At 36.8% G+C, this 18,361-nt stretch overlaps 1 protein-coding gene across 1 annotated transcript in view; it reads right to left on the bottom strand.

The window, feature by feature from the left end:
- The window catches only part of LOC133530911 (uncharacterized), a 61,193-nt gene that overhangs the window by 26,246 nt on the left and 16,586 nt on the right, over window positions 1–18,361 (bottom strand). Inside the window, exons 5-7 of the mRNA XM_061868988.1 lie at window positions 2,724–2,789; window positions 1,912–1,935; window positions 1,580–1,606 (exon numbers count right to left, since the gene is read on the bottom strand). The gene's annotated coding sequence lies outside the window, so the exon portion shown is untranslated. The remainder of the gene's footprint in view (window positions 1–1,579; window positions 1,607–1,911; window positions 1,936–2,723; window positions 2,790–18,361) is intronic.

The raw sequence follows: 18,361 nt of genomic DNA, 5'->3' as shown, positions 1-18,361 counted from the left end.
GTGCGTTCAGTATTTATGGTTGCGGTTTCATACATTCTTAACCGTCATGCGGCTGTCCGCACGCGGCTAGCCGCTTAGTGCGTACGTAGCCTAGGCCTGAGTCTTCGAGCAACACCGGCTTTTGACATGTTGGAAGGGAGGACCCCAAGCGGTATCTTACCGCACAAATCATTCTGCCATTTTTTGCGGGGGGGAACGTGCATACAGTCGCACTTCTCACTCACTTTCAAAAACTCTGAAATAAGTTTTCTTCTATTTTAATAAAATACATTTTTACAAGGTTTCAAGTTCTTAGCTCAAAATAAAACTTGAACCCCTTTGGGGTTGAATTTGCAAAAAAACTGAAATAACAAAAAGTATTTTTCTTATATTTAAATAAAATCCGGGGAGACTCACAATGTAGTGTACCAAGAAATATTGTAATATGTCAATATTACGTAAACATACCTTACATACCTACTTATTTGTAAGTAACTGTAGATATAACTATGTGTATATATTTAATTGAGCATACATAAACATAACTGTAAATAAAATGTAAATACTAGGCCTCAAGTGTTTGATATCTATTTTCTTTTCCTCTAATCACTTCTAACTAATATTAGACCTAAATTCGAAAGTTTTGATGTATGGATTTCTATGTGTATATTTCTTACCTTTTCATGCTTAGACTGACTTGACTGGAGGACCGATTTGCATCATATTTACCATTGACATTATTTGGATAGGCCAAGGACGTAAATATACAAAAGTGGTACTATATCATCCGATATACAGCTGGCGAAAAAAGCTATTGATTTTGGATTGTAGTTTTTATTGGAGGTTGCATATCTGTATGCTGGCACAATAGTAAACTTATTACGACACATATATGACACCCGTTTGAATTTGTTATGTTTTTGTACAGCTGTCTGATGTCAATCACTTGCAATATAATATTCACCACGAGAACTAATGTTTTAACTATCAGCTCCACTATTCTGCTGAATAGCCTAAACTAGGGTTCTTTCAATAGTTTTATTTAGTGATACCTAATTCTAAAATATTATTTTTATTTGAACTCTAGCGTATCCATCTGTCAACTTTACTTCAAGTTCTGGCTACAGGGGAGAGGGAGAGAAATTAGGGGCGAATTAGCCGCTTACTGACACAGACCGAAATCCACGCGGGCGGAGCCGCGGGCACAGCTAGTATATTATGTGTTAAATAAATAAATATTATAGGACATTATTACACAAATTGACTAAGTCCCACAGTAAGCTCAATAAGGCTTGTGTTGAGGGTACTTAGACAACGATATATATAATATATAAATATTTATAAATACGAGTACTTAAATACATAGAAAACATCCATGACTCAGGAACAAATATCCATGCTCATCACACGAATAAATGCCCTTACCAGGATTTGAACCCGGGACCATCAGCTTCGTAGGCAGGGTCACTACCCACTAGGCCAAACCGGTCGTCAACAGTGTTGTGTAGTGCGTATTATTGCAGATCGCAGTTTATTTAGGAGAGGAGAGAGGCGCTGCTTAATATCTTCCTGTGGTTTTGGGTGTGGTTTAGGGACGTACCTCCTTGCAGCATAAGTCGGCCAGACCCTATTTAAAAAAAGAACATTGAGACCTCTTTCGGACTTAATTATAATATATGTAGGTAATAGGTACTTTAAAAGGGAGGGCAATTTGTTTGTTTAAATCCTCGTGCTAATATTGAAACCCAAGGGAGCGAAATATTCCGAAATTGATCTACGAGTGTAGCGAGTGGTTCAAAAAGTGAAATTTTCAGCGTTGAAAGGGTTTCATGGCACTTGGGTGAAATAAACTTCAAAATATCGAGTGAAATATCTTATTTTTTCATCACACCAGCTAAAATAATATTAAATAATAAACTGATGACGAATTACCCAATAGTCTCTTAGGTTGCGCAACTAAATTGTAAGTAAAATATTTATAAATGTTTTAGTATAATAAAAAATGGATACTTAGATTTAATTTTTAAATGACAACTATAATATGTATGTTGCTTGTGCCAAACGCTACTTATTTATCATGTCAGTTGAAGACAATATTGTTATTTTAATTTTCACGATTATAATATTTTCCTCAGAAACTTTCCTCAAAAACCTCAGTCTAAGGGACGCAGCTATGCGGTGGAATGAGATAGCCATATCACTTGCTCCCTCTAACGCCTAAATGCGTCCCTTGGACTGGCCTACTCTGGGCCATCGTTTAGAGGAGCCCTTATGGCGCGGCGGGATGGCGATGGGATGGCCACGGTGTCGGTATTTGTCCGCACATCAAAGCAACCTACTAGGCCAGCGATGCCGCGTACACATCTACACGTGGCCAATTCCATAGTGCGTGCTCTCAACTATCGCATAGCCATCTCACAAGGCACTGGGCCATCGTGTAGAGGAGCCATAACCATCGCACGGCCATCTCGCTGGTTGAGCCATCGTGTAGAGGAGGCATTAGCTGTAATTCACGCGTTCGTTTCTCTAAGACTTGTACACACAAGTATTATTGCGAATAGTGCGACGAGACGCCCGCGCAAATCACAGGTAACTGATATGATTCCAATATCATTTTAATCATAGATTTAAAAAGCACAGATGACTAGTCCGCACATACTTAGTGAAGCCACTTCAGCTTTACTTGATAAATTTATTTGTTTTTCAACTGAATAAATATGAATGGCAAAATGAGGACACCATACCTTAAAACTATTTTCTTTGTAGGAGTAATTCGGTGTAAATTCGTTCTTTGTAATATTTGCACATTTCTGAAAGTAAGAAAAAACTTATTCATCGTGGTCGGACTTTGACTTTCGCACCGAGAGTTCTGTACTGTATTATTCCCTAAGGTATGTAATTAGTTAATTACCTACACCCAAGGCCAAAAGTATGGAAACAAGGTTGTTTTCTCTAATATCTCATGTTTCTGTCTTTTTATAATTCTAACCTAAAATTTACATTAAGCAATCACAAAAGGTTAAAAATACTCGCTAAATATCAAAACATCCTAAAATATTGTCAATAACATTAAAAAAAAAGTGACATAATTATACTCTTTTAGTTGCTTTGAAAAATGTTGAACAAGCAAATATCATAGCCACAATTTGAGTAATTTACTTTTAAAATGTTCCACTATTAGGGTAACAGCACCAGTGGCCAGCCAGGGACCAGTAGTCAGCCTTTTAAGTCGTTTATTGGTCATAAATATCTGATATTCGATTAAACAAATCGCGAGTAGTCAAATAGGAGCTCTGATTCCTTATTCGTTAATACGTAACGCGGCAGGTGCGGTGAGGTATCGGGGAGAGGAAATATACTCGTTCATAAAGGTGATGTTTGTTGACGAGAGCTGGAGTGTCATGTCCGCCATATTTTTTACTGCACGTGGTGTTCTTTTAACGCGTGAGAAAAAATCTGTTTTAATATAAAAAGTTACTGTTTTTTGTTAATGATGGGTTTATTGGTTAGTTTATCTATTAAATTGCGTTATATTTAAATAGAAATATAAATAATTAACTTATAAATTGAGGAGGTTGACCACTGGATACCACTTTTTTACAAAAAATCCAGTGCCCAGCCTCCCGCGGCTGACCTTTGGGTTATTAGTTATTTTTTTATTTTCGATCCAATACGACCGTTAGGACCGTTACATTTACATTTTCAAATTTAGTTAGGCATGTCTCAGTCAATTTAAAGTAAAACCCAGTAGTCAGCCGCATTTGAAATAACGTTTTAATGCGGCTGACCACTGGGTTTCACGGATCCAGTACTCAGCCATTATCTTCCTTGGTACGTCGCTGCCAAATATTATGAACTTTAAGGCGCTCTTATAGACAGATTTTAGGTTTTTGAGGGGGTGAAGCAGACGAAGTGGTAAAGCAGGCAGGCGGGCGCCCCGCGCGCCGCGCTCGCAGCAAGTCTACGTCCTTATTCTGACGCCATCCGTATTCTGGTTTGTTAGTTCTGGGATCTTTTCCGGAAATTTATATTGATTATGATTTAAACTTAATGAAATTAAAAATTTGATAATTATATATAATACTAGAGTATACCGCGGCAAATTGAGAACCTAGTAAAATGATACCAAATCGTTTTGTGTCGAAATAATATTACTTACTAATTCAGACAAAAGTTACAACTGTCTGCTTTAAATCATATATAGATACCTATTCAAAACTTAGTTGACCTTAAAAATGCAATAGAAGTCAATTTCGGGCAAGTAGTGAAAAAAGGAAGAATACTAGCATAGCTAAGTAATTTGTGGAAGTGAACGTAAAAGGTAGCATGTTTTTGCTGGTATTGAGATAACTGAAAACATAAGCATAAGGTATGCACAAGCATATGTAGCTCCAAAAAGTAGATAAATTATGCTATCTTCTCAAAAAAGAACCATGACTCTAACTGTAATGACTATTTCTATATTATTTTTTGAATTGACGACAATGAAGACGATTATAAATTTTAAATGCAAAAGTCGAGAAAACTGCTATTATTATTTATTATTTAAAGTTTATAATGGCAAAAATGCACTTATACTACTACTACTCATCATCAAAGGCCTTTGCGTCTATTGCAGACGATTTAAGCATTGCTGTTTAGACAGCGGGTTTGGTGACTGTGGAGGCCGATGCGTGAGCGGCACGACCTCCCACATTTTTGGCAGAAAAAGCTCATGCCACCTGAGGTTCCAGTCCCGATTTGCTTTCTGCGACAACTTCTGCTATCTAACGTAGTAAACCACCGTAGTAAACTACTTCGAAGTTATATAGTAATGAGTATAATTGACTGACTTTAATTAATGTCTAATAAACAATCAGTCCGTTGTCTGTCTACTCTGTCTGTAATCAAATATTACAAGTATATTTGACCCACTGAGGTTTCAGATGAAGTTGAAAATCTGCATACATATGTAAGTAGGGTGACAATGAAATATTATGGTAGCTGATCTGATGCATGAGAGAGGAGGTGGCCATAGGAACTCTGTGTCAAAATATCGCAACCAAATTGCGTTTGAGGTTGTTAGAATTGTCTCAATGAGTATTATTTTCCTTTGGAAAGAAGTACAGTTAATACCTGTTCCGTAAAGTTAATTAACATACAAAACTTTCCGATGAACAAAATTATTTTATCGTCAACTATGTTATTTATCCCTTCAAGTGGTGGCCCACCACTCACGGGTCGATGCGATAGCCAGAAAGCTGTCGGCCAACAGAGGGTGGTTAGTGAGGTGTTGCCATATTTAGTGGCAAAATTAAAGGCTTTGAAGTATATTTACGCTCTTCTAGTGCCCAAAAGTAGCTAGCAAGTTAGACAAGGAAAACATACATACACACGCTTGTTAACGCTTGGTTGCTAAGGACCGTTCATCCGGGATCGAACGCCTAGGTCGAGTTCTGTCTTGATTTTTAAAGAGGTTATTTTGTAAATACACGGTACCCTCGAGGAAACGGAAAGATTTTAACAGTATATTCCGGATCGTATTTAGAGGCAAAAATGTCATATAAACTTTTTTAATTCGCCTAGTTACAGAGTTAATACCAATTTAAAAAAATATTTTTCGTTGTGTTTTAGTGCATAACGCCTTTTTGATGGCTATGTTGCCAGTCGCCACTTTGGGACCTAGTCTAGACTACCTTCTTGACAGATATCAAAGTCACAAGGTACCATTTGAATAGACTAATTTTTACGAAAAAAAAATGTACCAATTTATATTAATCCATAAATTTTTCAAGAACATGATCTTAATATGTTTAAAAACATACAAAAAGTAAAAAAAAAAAACAATTTTTTTTGCGGAATTGACTTAAACTTGTACATGAAATTCTTCTTATGACCTCAGGAATACGTGGTTAAAAAAATTCCGTTTCCTCACGGGCACTTTTTATGACTTAACCTTTGAATTTTAAGCCCTACGTAGAAAATTAATTAACAATTACCTCCAATCATAACTTTGTTTTGTGGTGGTAGTCATTTTTAATAAGGAAACTGGAAAACTGTCACTGTTGTTAGGTTTGATTAGTTAGGTGCATGTGGCGAAATGCATAAACATTACAATAATTTAACAACAACAAGGACAACTTCAACAGAAGGACATGATGTCACGATCCTCAGCATTGAGGGACCAAGAAGAAGAAGACAATAATTTAATTGTTCTAATCGAATAGCGTATTTAGTGCTTATTATTTAATATTGGCGAGAGGTACAAATATATACGAACTTCCGAACCGAGTACTTGCAAAATTTTGAATGGAATTTGAAGGGTAAATATCACTCCTGCTCACCTTAAAAAATAAAATAGTTGATAAATGTTGTAAATAAAGTTTAAGTGTATACCATATGAAAGTTAATAAACCAGAAATACCAAACAAATTCAACACTTATAACATAAACTATTACAGCCATTTGAGCACTTCCACAAAAACGTGAAATGGTACCTTTCACTAAGCACTATTTAAATCCAGTATATCTCCTGCATCCTGTATGTGTTAAAAATGAATCTGTTCCAATATAATGACTTATATAAATTAAACAAGCGGATTAATTTTATTTGTTTACGTTTAAAAATAGGTATTTAATTTGATTATACTGTAATAGCCATTTAAAATATTATTTTACCTAAATTGATAATTAAAAGTAGGTACCCCTCACGAAATAAGTACTACTGAATTTTATACTTAGCAGTGTTTTTTAAAATGTACATGTATTTTACCTTCCTCGTATTAAAAATGAAAAGTAGAGTGTTTAACTCGGGTGCAAGGCACCATTTCATCATTTGGTTAATCGTGGCTGTATGCCGGACAGGTGCGTGTGTAAAACTTGTCAAAAAAGATAATATGACGGATGGATGTCTGAAATGTCACCGTATTTAAGAATCAATTAGCTTAAAAATTAGTTTTTTCTTCGTAAGAGTGATGAAAACATTGTGTGTATAACATATTTGTGTATTTATAGTGTGATTATCCATTTTATGTAACGTCCGCTAAACTAGCACAGGTCCAACGCTGACAGTGGTCACGGGCGTACTGGCGTACTGACGGTATTGCCGCGCAGGGTAACGTTTAGTAGACAAAATGTTGAATTCATAATTATGAATGAAAAATTTAACGCATCGATAAACTGACAAGCAAAATGTTAGAGTTACTTAAAAGCTATTGAATGAAGTAAATTTCATATTGATATTCATCATAGTACTTCTAAAATATCGAAATAAATACAGTTTTAAGCATATTTTCAAAGCAAAAATCTATCGAGAAAAAGATGAGCCATCGTGTTTCTGACAAGCATACGGCTAGTTCAAAGACTGAAGTTATACATACTAGAAAATAATCGATGAAATCCTTGTACAAGCCTGTAAATATCGATTTAAAAATAGCGCATTTTACTATACACCGCGCCTTAACTCATTTAAATAAGGTTCAAAAGTGTATACATACTGAGATTTAAATAAGGTTCAAAAGTGTATACATACTGAGAAATATTCCAATATCTAACGGGCCCCTGCACGGGTTTCACCAGCATTTAAACCGATTTTAAAAATAATGAATTCTATTAAATAAACAGATTCATTAATAAACAATAAGAAGATAAATACAATGTTTATTAGTTTGCAAGAATAATTTTAAGCACCTATGGCCTACAAATTTCGTGGCATGAGAATTGTACTTATAAGAGTATAGGTACCTACCTATACTCTAGCTTCCTACTTAGGAATGATAAATATTATAATATCGTTAACTTTAATACAAATAATAGTGTTTTTTATTTCATTATTATTAATAGTTTATAAAGGCTGAGTACTGGGTACACAAAGGCTGCTTACTGGATTTTAGAGGCTGACTACTGGAGAAAAGTGCCATTTTTTGTTTAATCTTAATTATAGATATTATAAAGAGGATTGTTATTTTTTGACATACTTTGTTTTAAAACTATAATAAACAATTAATCTAACCATGTGATGCGTTTATTTATCCGACTAATCCTGTAGAAACGTCGAGAGTACAAACTTTAAAAATGCGTTATAAGGCTGACTACTGGTGCCTTTACCCTATATTTACCATTTTGTTTCTAATGAGAAGTATATATTACATCGCTTAAAATCACACTTTTCTATTAAAATATAAGCTTGTTTCTATACTTTTGGCCGGGAGTGTAAATATATTGTTATACTTTATACTCATTTATACATAGAGAATGTAACTAGCAAAACGCTCTCAATACGATACAAAACGACACGGGACAGGTAAGGTATGTACGTCTTTACAATGAAAAATATTTTTTTTTTGGAATTCCATTTCGGGAGAAAACGTTTTCCACTTCCTAAGCATAATATATATATATATATATATATAGGTAAAAAATATTGCAAAGTTTAAAAAGGAAAACCTATAAATCTAGTTTTTCATTGCGTCAATAACATAGTAATAAATCATGGAGAATGGAAAACATTTAGAAGTGGAAAAACGTTTTCTCTTTTTGTATGGACGATCACGTACTACTTCCCTTCTATACTTCCCTTTTAAGAAATTTTGTTACACATTTTAACGTCTAAAATAAGTAGTGAATAAAAAAAATACGCCTACGTTCTAAATTACATTAAAAGACATAGTTTCCGAGTAGAATGCCTGTGACATAGAGGCGGGCGGATAGACGAGCATGACGAACGGATAGAGCGAGGGCACCTAGTCCATTACTTCGCCAAGAATTATATCTCTTTCAACACTGTTGAATGCATTCTTAATGTCTATTTTAAGAATAACCGCGTCTGTACCTTCATGAGCGAGGGCATAAGCTCGAGTGGCATGAATCGCTGCCTCACATCTTCGCGCTGTCCCAAAACCTATGTGAACTGGCCTAAGCCATTTGGTCCCTAGAAGCCCAACAGCAGTTTGGCTGTAAGATGGCGTATTGTGCACCCTATAGCAATCGGCCTAATACCACCATGCATCCTTTTTCGAAAGGGCACAGAGAGAAGCCCCATACAGATACCTACGGGCAAATTATGGGGTTAAGTGAGCCCTTTAACAAAAAGTTACATAGCCTCGTCAATGACTCCAGTAGTCGAGGACCGTTGCTACCTGCCGTAGAAGATGTCAGCTCCTTCAGGTGCTGCGGACGTAAACCACCTAGCCCAGAAGCCGATCCATTATAAAAGCCCCCTATTACCTCCTACACGTCTGCTGGCGTTACTGTTATGGGAGAAACATCTGACTTAGGGGGGAACACAAGTGGCCTAGAAGGTGCTGGATGCTTCTCCCGGAGTGACGCCAAGGTCTCATCATTGGTAGGCGCTAGTGATGAATTCAACAAAAGAAGGCGAACTGCACCCCTTAGATCTCCATCATGCACCTTACTTTCAATACTATGCGCCAAAGACCAAGACTTTCGCGGCGTGCTTTCTGGCAAAGATAACATTGTACAGTCTACGTTTTCTTTCACTTTTGATGTCAACGATTTCGCACCTTTTTCGGAAACCCTTAGTGCAGAAAAAGAAAACGAGAACAAAGAAAACCAATCTTCAACAGTATTGAACTTTACGTCAGCCATCAATGCTGTCGAATAAATTTCCCGCAACCAGACATCCTTCCCTTCCTCCATCCATTCATCCATCCATCCTTTTAGTATGTGTTTTAACACATTCACCTTGGTTTTAAGGTCATCCAGTTTCTCCAGGCAAACCTGAGGAGTAGACGTAGTCGCCATCTGAGAAGGACCGCTATCGCTTCTGAGAATCTGAGGATTTGAACTAGGTCCGGGAACCTCCAGGGTATTCCGACACGGTGAGGCAACATATCTATGGACCCTAGCAATATGGCCATTAAGGCCTTTTGGCACAACCTACAGTTCAGGGTAACCTGGGCAATAGGGGCAGGTGGCTTAAGAAGGGCTACTTATTGTGGTACAAAGTAATAAAAGCGCAAACTGATAAAGAGCGCAGATGGCCATTAAATAAGTTTCATATGTAAAAGAAATAGTTATAATATATACTCGTAATCATTTGAAAATTTCAACATTACCAGAGCCTCTAGTGTAAATTTATTCGATTTCGTGACGTGACGTACGCGTTTCCAGCGCGCCAAGCGGAACGTTTTAGAAACTCAAAATCCCATACAGAATGAGACTTAACGCTAACGCGTACGTCACGTTACGCCATCGAATAAATTTACACTAGGGGTACTGGTACAGACCAGTTATACAGATAACTGTTTAAAACTGAAGTTAAAACACTGGCTTAAGAAAAAGTGTGGTCGGTCGGTGTCGCGACAAAACCTCACTGAACGTCAATTATGTGAAATTGGCCGCAGATCGTTCGAAGAATGTTGACAACCGTAAAAAAACACTTTGTAATAGTTTTATGTCAGGCTTGCACTGTTTCCAGTGAAACATTTTGTTAATGTCGACTAATGCCAAACTAGGCAAATATACATAGGTAGCACGGGCGAAGATACAGAACACAATGGCACCTAGCGATAGCGAATACAACTTTAAATATGCAAGCCGTTGTTATAACTAACTATTGTGGCGCAGTGATCCAAAGAGGGTCTTGGCCTCCAAAACGAGAGAACGCCACCTGTCCCGATCCTGTGCCACTTCCTGCCAGTTATCGGCTTTGAGTTGGTACAGATCCGCCTGTACACTATCGCTCCAGCGGTATCTGGGCCGACCCACTGGACGGCGACCAGTCGGTTGTCCCAAATAAGCTCTCTTAACACCTCGATCCTCACCCATCCTCAGTAAATGGCCGAACCAGCGAAGTCTGTGGCATTTCGTTTCGCCGATGATATTGGGTTCGGCCACTAACTCCTCGATTTCGGCATTCTTACGGATCCTCCAGGTGCCGTCATCTCTTTTGATAGGTCCCAGGATCTTCCGTAACACCTTTCTTTCCGCTACCAGGAGCTGACTCTCTTCTTTCAGTGTTAGTGTCCAAGCTTCGCAGCTATACATAAGGATTGGTCTTATTATAGTTTTATATACCCGTAACTTAGAGACAGGTAGAGACAAAATACATAGATATTCTAAAAGCTATATACACTAAGAGTACGAGCCGAGTTAAACTAGAAACGATTGGTCCAAGCTTTCAAGTAAAAAGAGGAGTAAGGCAAGGCGATCCCTTGTCCCCAAGAATTTTTATTGCTATTTTAGAAAGCATTATTGGCAATCTAGATTGGCAAAAACAGGGCTTACTGATACAAGGAAAAACCTTAAGTCACCTTAGATTTGCGGATGATTTAGTACTACTGGCGGAATCAGCACCGAATCTGCAGTACATGATTGAAACTCTACATAATGCTAGTCGACAAGTAGGCCTTGAAATGAACATTTCTAAAACAAAAATCATGTCAAATTACAAAAATCAAACATCACTTTAGATAATGAGTTACTACAATATGAGGATCAATACATATATTTAGGGAAGCAAATTGGATTCAACAGAAATAACAATGAACTAGAAGTAGAGCGGAGAGTCAAAATTACATGGAATAAGTACTGGAGTTGTAAGGAAGTGTTTAAAAGTAAAATGCCAATAAAGCTGAAAAGGAAAGTTATGAACACATGTATAATTCCATGTTTAATATATGCAAGTCAAACGTGGAAATTCACCAAAAAAATCCAGAATCTAATAACTACATGTCAAAGAGGTATGGAACGTAGCATGTTAAACTTGAAAAAAATCAAAAGATACGACACACAAGGATAAGAACAGCGATTAAAACTATAGATGCTCTCAACCAAGCTCAAAAATTGAAATGGCGATGGGCCGGACATGTGGCACGACTTAAAGACCGCAGATGGACTAAAATCGTCACATTATGGAAAGGGCCTCAAGGCAAGCGACGCAGTGGAAGACCACACTCACGCTGGGACGAGGACATCATAAAAATAGCGGGACCAAACTGGCATCAAACCGCACTAGACCGATCAAAATGGCAAACTTTGGAAGAGGCCTTCACCTGAGAGTCCTGTTACATATCTACAAATTATTTAGAAAATAACTAACAATTCCAAAACTATTATGTAAGCAAAAAAAAAAAAAACAAAAAATGATTTACTAACCATCATAAAGTAAGAAACAAATTGTACTAATTTAGCGGGAAATAAAAGGCTTTTTTATTTTATTTTATTTATTATACCCGTAACTTAGTATTTCTGCTGAGAAGCTTGGACGCCAACACCTTATGGAGGGCTGCGCTGCATCGCAGGGCGTTTTGGATGCGTATATTGATCTCCTCCTCTCTGGTGTTTGTGTCGGTAATCGTGCATCCGAGGTACCGAAATTTGTCAACTCCACGATAAACGGTGCCTCCAACATGAAGACTGTCACGCTTGACGCGTGTGTTTTTGTACCGTTTCATGTGGAGGTATTCGGTTTTCGACTCGTTGATCCTGAGATCTATCATAGAAGCCTCTCGTTCCAGGACACTAGCTGCTTCCGCCACTTGTTCACGGCTTTCCTCTAATAAAGCTAGATCGTCGGCGTACCCTACCACCTTGTGCTTGCCGTTCAACTCAACCCCTATGTCCAATTCTAGTACTTTTCGGACAACATGTTCAAGAGCTAGGTTGAAGAGCACAGGTGATAGAGCATCCCCTTGCTTTAGACCGGTAGTCACCGTGAATTCCTCTGACTGCTCGCCGCCAACTTTAACTCGCATCCTGCTTTCCCTTGTTGCTGTGGTGATTATGGCTACTAGTTTTTTGGGGATGTTGAAATTTGCAAGAATGGAGTACAAGGTGCCCCTGTCTATACTGTCATAGGCCTTCAGCCTTCTTCCCGTCATAGGTGAAGTCCACAAAAAGCGAATGGATGCCTCCATTCGCCATTCGCAAGCCGTTGTTATGCAAAATGAAATATGTTTTTCTTTGTACTTAAACAAAACATAAGAGTGGTAGCCTAGCGTTTAGGGCGTGCGAATTTCAATCTGGAAGTCACAGCTTCGAATCTTGGCTCGTGTAATAACGAGTTTTTGAAGTGAAAACTTCTTTAGCGGCGCTGCGCACTTTTTGTGATGGGGAAAAAATGTTAAACTCGCGACAGGTCACGTGACCGACAGATTCGACAGATTGAAAATTCGTAAGACGAACATGTGACCTGATCGAAAAACTGTTACAATGTCATTGAACAGCCAGTAGTTAAATTTTTAATGTAATATAAATTTTGTGTACGATAGCACAATAAATGAATATTGTATATTACCACATAAATGATAGTACTTGTATACTGATAATTAAATCAATTTGTGCAAAATTATTTCCTAACCATTCCAAAATATCAGAAATGTACAACGTTAATATTCAAGGTTTCACTTCTGCCGGCACTACCGGAGTGCAACCCGTTGTTTTTTTTGAAACAAGAAAGGCTTAGTTTCCCCTCTAGGTAGTGATTGGTAGTTGATTTCGTGTGAACTAGTACCAACGCCAGTTCTTAGGATTGGTTGCAAAGTGGATCCCAGGCTCCGATGAGCCGCGGCAAAAAGCCAAGATAAAACTAAAAGGAAGAAGAGTTTGCATTCAAAACATTATATACCTGTTCGCTGTTTTGGTAAATAATTTCGCATTCCAACCTCTGAAAAATGTTATTTTTTTATATAATTTTTTTTGGCGTATACTTTGTATTTTTTTTTTTGCGTACCTTTAGTACTTGTAACTAACTTAAGTGTATATCCCACTGAATTTACCAGCAAACAAGAATTGACGATCAAATGTGATTGAACACAAGTTCGTAATTCCTGTACCATCCGTGGCACAAACTATGTATTGCTTTGCAAGGAAAATAAAGGGAAAAACACAATTACAGCCCTAGGTCGAAATTTAGGATTTACGGACCGCATCGCTTACGTGTAATAACAAATGTGACGAAGATGTTTAATTACAGGACTTACTAATTAGTTTAAAACACATCAAGTCAGGCTAAAATTACTTTACGGCAATACTGGATAAATTAAATAATAATATTAAGTATGAAATGACAATATACATATCCCAAAATTCCCAAACAGCATTCTGAAAACTGAAAATATATAACATTGCGTAAAATATGTAGTAGTATGTTAATTTTATTGTATATATGTTGGTATTTTTATTTGTGTATTTTATATGTATTGTATCAAGTTTTTCAGTTGTCTTCGATATAGTTTTAATAAATATCATCTTTCTTTCTCCTTGCACCATTTTTACATTTTTCTGTTTAGTCCAATGATTGATTGGTAGAGAATGCCATTAGGCATTAAGTCCGCCATTTGTACATTATTTTTTTGTATTTTGTGCAATAAAGTTTGAATAAATAACATTGCTTAGTGTTGGTCACGTACTTACTTCCTACACCATTTACTCAATTAAAATATAGAAAACAGCGTTTTATAAAACCATTTACAGTACATATGGGGCTACTTTATAGCACTAGTGCGAGAAGTAGCATATTACGTTACTGTGTCGAACATTTAAAGGGCCATATGTACTGTAAAACGTTGTACGATACATGTGCGAATAGGTAATTCGCAACTCGTGTCGATTTAAAACACTCCCTTCGGTCGTGTTTTAATTTATCGCCACTCGTTTCGAATTTCCTATTTTTCGCACTTGTATCGTAATGTACTATTACAGTACATATGGTACTAATTTTCCGCACTAGTGCGTAAATTAGCATATTATGCAACTATGACGAACATTTAAAGGGTCATATGTACTGTAAAACGTTGTACGATACATGTGCGAATAGGTAATTCGCAACTCATGACGATTTAAAACATTCCCCTCGGTCGTGTTTTAATTTATCGCCACTCGTTACGAATTTCCTATTTTTCGCACTTGTATCGTAATGTATTATTAATTAATAGCACCTTTTCGGACATCTGGAAAAGAACCAATAATATAATTTTAGCTTTGTGTCTTAATTCGGCCGGCGTCGAATTTTACATGTGGGCATCGTTGACACATACTCGTATCTGGGTAAGGATGGGCCTTACGGGCACTAAGAATGCTGCTAGTTCAGTGTTCAGGGGTCTGCTGCGTCAGACGTATCTCTGCTATCTCAAAAAACATAGTTTTGAGTAAATCGACTTTAAAGTTTTTGTTGAGCGTGAAAACGAATAAACTCGTATATTTCGTGAGTAAGTAAACGGTGCTCCAATAGACGTAAAGAATAATATTTCTTTACTTTTTTTTAAAATACATAGTTTAAGATGAAGCCGGATTTGAAGCTGTGGATTTGAAGGTATGCTTTTTTTTTCACTAACTAACAAACTTACATACTAACAGGGCAAGTTAAATAAAAGCTTCTAATAGTACCCACCCGTTGTAAATAAATAACTATTGGTACTTCTGTATCTTAAATCAATATAATAAAATAAAAACTGTCGTTGAGTACCTCAGATACGGATATCTAAAATTAAAAATATATTAAAAATGAACTGTTTATTATTATTTAATTATTTTTTTTACATATTTTAACTAAAATTAGTTCTAATCTTATGCGTTTAGGATTGTATAGACTAAGCACAAGGATATGCGGATGCAACCCCTTTAAATTATTGGGTTACAATTAAATATTTTTATATTCTATTGAGTATTATGGTAACGTAACGTAGAATGGGACACTAGGTACTACTCAAATTGATTTAGTGTAAGGCCTGAGTGGACGCTCGAGTTGGGCGTCCAGCCGGGCGGGGCGTGCGGCGTGCATGTTAAACTATTTAATGCAAACGTATAGGAGCGGCCTTAGTGCACGCTGCTCACATCGCTTGTGAGCCCGACGCCACGCTGCACGCCCCGCCGAACGCTCCGCTTCGAGGAGAGTCCACCCAGGCCTCCCGTCTTAAACAACGATATATACAATAGGTATATATAAATATTAATAAAACCTTAAATTCATAGAAAATACCCATGACTCAGGAACAAATAAGGATTCATGTATACGATGAGCACAAATCTTTATTTGTTGATCCCATAGATTTCAATATTTATTTTAGAAAACGCTTACATTAGGTATTATAGTCTGTAAACAAAAAATTGCGAACGAGTGTGAATTGGAGCCTGAAGCCGAAGGAACGACTTAATTAACACAAGTTCGTTATTCCTGTACCGCCTGTGGCACGTACAATGTCTTTCATCAAACTTGTCAGAAAAAAGGTTAAAAATGAAAACATCTGCCTCCTTTCGGAAGAACATTTCAGCCTTATAGGTTGAAATTTAGGATTAACGGACCGCATTACCTAGCAAGAAGTGTGATGAAAAAATACATTAAAGCCCTAGGTCGAAGTTTAGAATTTATCGCCTACATGTAGGTAATTAGCACCTTTCACAAGCAAGTGTGATGAACATTTCGAATCGCTGAAGTCCATAGAGCCTTAAGACAAGGCCTAGTTAAATTTTTGGCAACCGTATTGTACTCGTAAATTGTAATCCAAAAAATCGCTACGGCCTTTTAAGAACTCCGTTTTCTGAGCCAATTGCACCGTGTCTAAACCAAGTGTTCTTTTTTCCTTTAGTTTTTTTTATATTATGACAAAAATTTCATTTTTGGTACAAGCCTTTCTCGCGGACTATGCTTTTCTTACCACAGGCAACTGAGGTAACTAATACACATCGAGACAATTCTAAGTTTAGTATTAAGTAATTTAATTTCGGAATGGCAATGCATTTTTATTTTACGATTTTTTTGATATTGCCTTCTATTTTATTGACTCCTTTTAATTCATTTTTTATTGTTATTGTGCATGTTTAAGATAAAATGTAAACTTTGACTATGCAAAAGAGATCCAACAGATCCTACTTGAATAAATTGATTTTTTTATCTTTATCTTTTTTTGAAAAACCCCAAACAAAATTAGGTTGCGTTGTTTCATCACAGATTTCCTATGGTCACTTCCTGTCTCCATCATCAGATCAGCTCGATGGTGCCATAATATTGCATTGTCACCCGACTCACATATGTACTTAGTCAGGTCATACGTTCTGTCACAAAGGTTTTGACTGATAAAAAGTAATACAAAGCTTTAAAAAAAAGTTACCCATGATTTGAAAGCTTGTTTTGTACTGATCAAGAAGTAATATAATTATATAAAAATTTAGATCGCGACTTTATTTACTACTTGTATATTTTAGGATTGTCGTTAGACACGAATACGCGGCTGGATTGTAAAAATCAATGTAACATTAATAAAATAGATACAATCATTTATTTGTATGAACCTACTTTATTAGAACTTTATTTATCACCAGCATATATTTCTCCGACAAGTTCGTACTTTAGTTAATACCCTTCAAAGTTAGGGTACTTTTCGGTAACACGCTTATTTTTCACTGCCATCGAACAAGTAGGTTTGGTAAAACGTGTACGGATGCAATTTTGGCAGTCCAATACACATGAGTTATATGAATGAATGAATGAATTTTATTTGCGGAATACGGGTTACATAGGGTTGTTAAAAATATAGTATGTACAAGTTCTCCATATTCTACTTAAACAAGCATGCAAAAAATATCTGTATTTTTGATGGATTGTTAATTATCCAACAAAATACAGAGACTTAGCCAATTTACAAGTTTTATCGACTATTTTGGACCATCAGCTTCGTAGGCAGGGTCACTACCCACTAGGCCAAACCGGTCGTCAAATTATATATTATTACACACATAAAATATGGACTATGTGTCGTTTGTTTCAATCAAGTTGTGTTGTTGTTATGTCGTATGTACATAAAGAAAGATAAAAGACCCAGATTAGTTTTATGTAAGAGTCAAACATGTGCAAAAGAAAAATAAATAAATGGGGATCAAAATCACTTTGAAGAGGCCGCGTATTTTTTGCATGTTTTATTTGTCAAATATTACGTCTAATTATGCAAAACTTACATACTAACAGGGTAAGTTAAATAAAAGCTTGTAAATAAATAACTATTGGTACTTGTAAATAAATAACTGTTGTGCAAACACAGACGTCTACTGCGGCGACACAGGACTGACACTCGACAAGGGGGAAGTATAGCAGATATAAAGCAAAGTGATCTGGAGCTGAAAAGGCTTACTCGGGAAACCAAAGCGAGGTGGTGGCAATACAGGGCTCGGTTGGCATTGACTTTATACCAGGCGAGCTGCTGAAATACGGATGTGATGAGTTGCACGCGTCTATATGGTCGCTATTTGTTCGTATGTGGGAGGAAGAACGTGTCCCAAAAACCTTTGAAATATCTCGAATTAAGGCCCTCTACAAGAACAAAGGTGACCGTGCTGACTGCAACTCTTATCGTGGTATCTCACTCTTAACAGCTCCCCGAAAAGTCTTTGCCAAAATCCCTCTTAACCGCCTTATGAAGCTCTCTGAAGAGATTTTGCCTAAAACATA

Source organism: Cydia pomonella, chromosome 24 (genome assembly GCF_033807575.1).
Source record: "Cydia pomonella isolate Wapato2018A chromosome 24, ilCydPomo1, whole genome shotgun sequence".
Taxonomy (NCBI): domain Eukaryota; kingdom Metazoa; phylum Arthropoda; class Insecta; order Lepidoptera; family Tortricidae; genus Cydia; species Cydia pomonella.
This window is presented reverse-complemented; position numbering and strand designations above follow the sequence as displayed.